Below are 6,000 nucleotides of genomic sequence, written 5' to 3'. Positions count from 1 at the left end.
CACCTTCCTCACTTGAGTTTCTGAAGATGAGTATATCGTCCTTGTGGCGGACTACTCCTTGCAGCCCCACCAAAATCTGGTTCATCCTCATGTGAAAGACTTGATTGCAAGCAGTCTCACTCAGGCTTCAGAAAAGCATCAAGTAAGCACATTGATATACTGCATGGGTGGCAAAGTGAGTGACATCACTGGGAGGGTTGAGACTGACAGATGCTCAGTAAAAGGAGGGCAAATTCAAAGAATATTTCACAGGAAGGTGAAATGTGATATACAAGGGGGCGAAGTTCAACTCCAGAAAACAGGAGCCAGATGAAAATATAAATGAAGTCATCACCGCATCCTGTGCCCTGTCAGACAACTGTGCATATGGAAATCTGAGAGGTGAGCTCATTAGAGACAGGATTGTTGTTGGGCTACTAGATACCAAATTGACAGAGGGACTTCAGTTGCAGGCAAATGTCACAGAAAGTTATTACTATGGTCAGGCAGAGTGAGAATATGGTCGTCAGTAGCAGGCAGAACTCAGGCATGAAAACCATGCTGAGGGACAGCTAGAAGCTGTAGAACAGGAAGGGTCCAAACAAGGCGCAGACAGAAAGGCTACAGAAAGAGGTGACAGTAGAGCTCAGCTCAAACAAAACAAACAAGTGAAAGAAAGAGCCGGCAAAATGTCCAACTGCAGGAGATGCGGCAAGTCTCCATTCCACATCAGAGAGCTCTGTCCAGCAAAAGAAGGGAAATACCACCAATGCAATAGAGATGGCCATTATACAAGCCAGTGTAACTCAAAAACAGTTCTTCAGGAGGTCAAAGAAGACCATAATTCAGGCGAAGAGAGAGTTTTTCTTGGGGCTCTGAGATCAAATAGGTGAGGCTGGTGTATGATGCTTTAGTTGCAAAATAAGGCAGTGATGTTGAAAAGGACACTGGGGCAGGCCTCCCCGAATGTCTGATCACAGAACTAGCCAAGAAAACAAGCATCATGCTAAACTCAGCAAAGAAAGTGCTCCTGACCCAGGAAACATAAGCTCAGTGTGAAAGGAATGTTTACTACCTCCATCTGTAAAATTGAGCAACAGTTAAAAGAGGATGTCTATGTTGTTCAGAATTTCTTTTGTATATCTTATTGTATACACTATTTATTACAAATTCCTATAATTTTCACATTGCACATTCAGTCAGAGATGTAACATAAAGATTTCTACTCCTCACATATGTGAGGATGTAAGAAATAGAGTCAATTAAATTCAATTCAATTTTATGAGGCAAGTTTAGCAGAGCTGGGACTTTTCTCTTTGGAGCGAAGAAGAATGAGGGGACTTGATAGTCAGTACCTGTTTCCCAGGGCACCAATAGCAAACACCAGAGGGCAAAATTAAGGGAGGGAAGTTTAGGGGAGACATCAGGGGTAAGTTTTTTACACAGGGGGTTGTGAGTGCCTGGAATGACTTGCCAGGGATGGTGGTGGAAGCTAAAACATTAAGGGTATTTAAGAGCCTCTTGGACAGGCACATGGATGAAAGAAAAATGGAGGGTTTTAGGGTAGAGTGGATTTAGTACTTTTTTTAAGGATTATATGGGTCAGTACAACATGGAGGGCTGAAGGGCCTGTACTGTGCTGTAATGTTCTATGGCTCTATGGTTCTATAGAGCAAGAAGACTGCAAGTGAATGGCTAAGGATTTCAGGAGCGAAGGCTGTTTTACTACTCGGGGTAAAAGAGACACAAGACTGCTCAGGCATGAAAGGTTTAAAAAGAATACCGCCATATCCAGCGGGCAGCGTTCAGAGCGGGCAGCGGAGTGAGGGGCAGCGTTCAGAGCGGGCAGCAGAGTGGGGGCAGCGTTCAGAGCGGGCAGCAGAGTGGGGGCAGCGTTCAGAGCGGGCAGCAGAGTGGGGGCAGCAGAGTGGGGGCAGCAGAGTGAGGGGCCGCAGAGTGATAGGGCTTTGGTTCAATGGGCTTAAGCGGTAACTGGATGAGGCGAGGTAGGTTTACCTGTGCTAATTGTGGAAAGGGAGTAGTATGTGTGTGAGGCCGGTTTTCTGTGCTTGGTGTCAGATGTGGGAGGTCCTGAAGTCTCCCAGCCTCCTGGACGGCCATATCTTCACCCAGTGTGTCGAGCTGCAGCTCCTAAGGGACCGAGTTAGGGAACTGGAGATGCAGCTCGATGACCTTTGTCTGGTCAGGGAGAGCGAGGAGGTGATAGAAAGGAGTTATAGGCAGGTTGTCACACCAGGGCCATGGAAGACAGACAAGTGAGTCACAGTCAGGAGGGGGAAGGAGAAGAGTCAGGTACCAGAGAGAACCTAGGTGGCTGTACACCTTGACAATAAGTACTCCTGTTTGAGTAACTTAGGAAGTGACTGTGGCCGTGCCTCTGGCGCAGAGTCCAGCCCTGTGGCTCAGAAGAGTAGGGATAGGAAGAGGAAGGCAGTGGTGATAAGGGACTCTATAGTTAGGGGGTCAGACAGGCGATTCTGTGGACGCAGGAAAGAAACTCAGATGATAGTTTGCCTCCCAGGTGCCAGGGTCTGAGATGTTTCAGATCGTGTCCGAGATATCCTGCGGTGGGAGGGAGAACAGCCAGAGGTTGTGGTACATATTGGTACCAATGACATGGGTAGGAAAAGGGAAGAGGTCCTGAAAAAAGACTACAGTGGGTTAGGAAGGAAATTGAGAAGCAGGACCGCAAAGGTAGTAATCTCGGGATTACTGCCTGTGCCACGCGACAGTGAGTATAGGAATAGGATGAGGTGGCGGATAAATGTGTGGCTGAGGGATTGGGGCAAGGGGCAGGGATTCAGATTTCAGATTTCAGATTCAGATCTGAGTGACCTGTACAAAAAGGATGGGTTGCACTTGAATCCCGGGGGACCAATATCCTGGTGGGGAGGTTTGCTAAGGCTACAGGGGAGAGTTTAAACTAGAATTGTTGGGGGGTGGGAACCGAACTGAAGAGACTAGGGAAGAAGCGGTTGGCTCACAAATAGAGAAAGCTTGGGGACTGTGTGTAAGGGAGGATAGGCAGGTGACAGAGAAGGGACTCGCTCAGACCGAAGGTTTGGGATGTGTCTATTTTAACGTAAGGAGTGTTGTGAACAAAGCGGATGAGCTTAGAGTGTGGATCAGTACTTAGAGCTATGATGTAGTGGCCATTACAGAGACTTGAATGGCTCAGGGACAGGATTGGTTATTTCAAGTGCCGGGTTTTAGATGTTTCAGAAAGGACAGAGAAGGAGTCAAAAGAGGTGGGGGTGTGGCACTGTTGATCAGAGATAGTGTCATGGCTGCATAAAAGGTGGACGTTATAGAGGGATTGTCTACAGAGTCTCTGTGGGTGGAGGTTAGGAACAGGAAGGGGTCAATAACTTTACTGGGTGTTTTTTATAGGCCGCCCAATAGTAACAGGGATATCGAGGAGCAAATAGGGAAACAGATCCTGGAAAGGTGTAATAATAACAGAGTTGTCATGATGGGAGATTTAATTTCCCAAATATTGATTGGCATCTCCCTAGAACAAGGGGTTTCGATGGGGTAGAGTTTGTTAGGTGTGTTCTGGGAGGTTTCTTGACACAATATGTAGATAAACCTACAAGAGGAGAGGCTGTACTTGATCTGGTGTTGGGACATGAACCTGGTCAGGTGTCAGATCTCTCAGTGGAAGAGCATTTTGCAGATAGTGATCACAATTCTATCTCCTTTACAATAGCATTGGAGAGAGATAGGAACAGACAGGTTAGAAAATCATTTAATTGGAGTAAAGGAAATTATGAGGCTACCAGGCAGGAAATTGGAGGCATAAATTGGGAACAGATGATCTCAGGGAAAAGTATGGAAGAAATGTGGCAAATGTTCACAGGATATTTGTGTGGATTTCTGCATAGGTACATTCTAATGAGACAGGGAAGTTATGATAAGGTGCAGGAACCATGGTATACAAAGGCTGTAATAAATCTAGTCAAGAAGAAAAGGAAATCTTACAAGAAGTTCAGAGAGCTAGGTGATGTTAGAAATCTAGAAGATTATAAGGCTACGAGGAAGAAGTTTAAAAAGAAATTAGGAGAGCCAGAAGGGGCCATGAGAAGGCCTTGGTGGGCAGGATTAAGGAAAACCCCAAGGCATTCTACAAGTAGGTGAAGGGCAAGAGGATAAGACGTGAAAGGATAGGACCTATCAAGTGTGACAGTGGGAAAGTGTGCATGGAACCGGAGGAAATAGCAGAGGTACTTAATGAATACTTTACTTCAGTATTCACTATAGTAAAGGATCTTGGTGATTGTAGTGATGACTCGCAGCAGATTGAAAAGCTTGAGCATGTAAATATTAAGAAAGAGGATGTGCTGGAGCTTTTGGGAAGAATCATGTTGGATAAGTCGCTGTGACAAGATGAGATGCACCCCAGGCTACTGTGGAAGGTGAGGAGGAGATTGCTGAGCCTCTGACGATTAGCTTTGCATCATCAATGGGGACGGGAGAGGTTCCAGAGGATTGGAGGGTTGCAGATGTTGTTCCTTTATTCAAGAAAGGGAGTAGAGATAGCCCAGGAAATTATAGACCAGTGAGTCTTACCTCAGTGGTTGGTATGTTGATGGAGAAGATCTTGAATGGCAGGATTTATGAACATTTAGAGAGGTATACTACAATTAGGAATAGTCAGCATGGCTTTGTCAAAGACAGGTCTTGCCTTTCAAGCCTGATTGAATTTATTGAGGATGTGACTAAACACATTGATGAAGGAAGAACAGTAGGTGTAGTGTACATGGATTTCAGCAAAGCATTTGATAAGGTACCCCATGCAAGGCTTATTGAGAAAGTAAGGAGGCATGGGATCCAAGGGGATATTGCTTTGTGGATCCAGAACTGGCTTGCCCACAGAAGGCAAAGTGTGGTTGTAGACAGGTCATATTCTGTATGAAGGTCGGTGACTAGTGGTGTGCTTCAGGGATCTGTTCTGGGACCCTTACTCTTCGTGGTTTTTATAAATGACTTGGATGAGGAAGTGGAGGTATGTGTTAGTAAGTTTGCTGATGACACAAAGGTTGGAGCTGTTGTGGATAGTGTGGGGGGCTGTCAGAGGTTACAGCGAGACATTGATAAGATGCAAAACTGGGCTGAGAAGTAGCAGATGGAGTTCAACCCAAATAAATGTGAAGTGGTTCATTTTGGTAGGTCAAATATAATGGTAGAATATAGTATTAATGGTAAGACTCTTGGCAGTGTGGAGGATCAGAGGGATCTTGAGGTCTGAGTCCATAGGACGCTCAAAGCAGGTTGTCTTTGTGATTAAGAAAGCATATGGTGTATTGGCCTTCATTAATCATGGAATTGAATTTAGGAGCTGAGAAGTAATATTGCAGCTATGTAGGACCCTGGTCAGACCCCACTTGGAGCTGTGCTCAATTCTGGTCACCTCATTACAGGAAGGAGGTGGAAACCATAGAAAGGGTGCAGAGGAGATTTACAAGGATGTTGCCTGGATTGGGGAGCATGCCTTATGAGTGAACTCGGCCTTTTCTCCTTGGAGTGACAGAGGATGAGAGGTGACCTGATAGAGGTGTACAAGATGATAAGAGGCATTGATCGTGTGGATAGTCAGAGGCTTTTTCCAAGGGCTGAAGTGGTTGCCACGAGAGGACACAGGTTTAAGGTGCTGGGGAGTAGGTACAGAGGAGATGTCGGGGGTAAGTTTTTTACACAGAGAGTGGTGAGTGCGTGGAATGGGCTGCCAGCAATGGTGGTTTAGGCAGATACGATAGGGTCTTTTAACAGGCTTTTGGATAGGTACATGGAGCTTAGGAAAATAGAAGGCTAGTAATTTCTAAGGATGGACATGTTTGGCACAACCTTGTAGGCCGACGGGCCTGTATTGTGCTGTAGGTTTTCTGTTTCAATAAGAATTTGGGAGTATAAATTGGGTATTCAGGGGAATGCACAACAGAAATGTGGAGGTTGTTTCCGGACCATTTGCAAGGGGTTCCAGATTCTCCTGCTTTATCACCA

This window comes from Hypanus sabinus, chromosome 21, assembly GCF_030144855.1.
Source record: "Hypanus sabinus isolate sHypSab1 chromosome 21, sHypSab1.hap1, whole genome shotgun sequence".
Classification (NCBI taxonomy): Eukaryota; Metazoa; Chordata; class Chondrichthyes; order Myliobatiformes; family Dasyatidae; genus Hypanus; species Hypanus sabinus.
The sequence above is the reverse complement of the archived record's forward strand: the minus strand, read 5'-3'. Positions refer to the sequence as shown.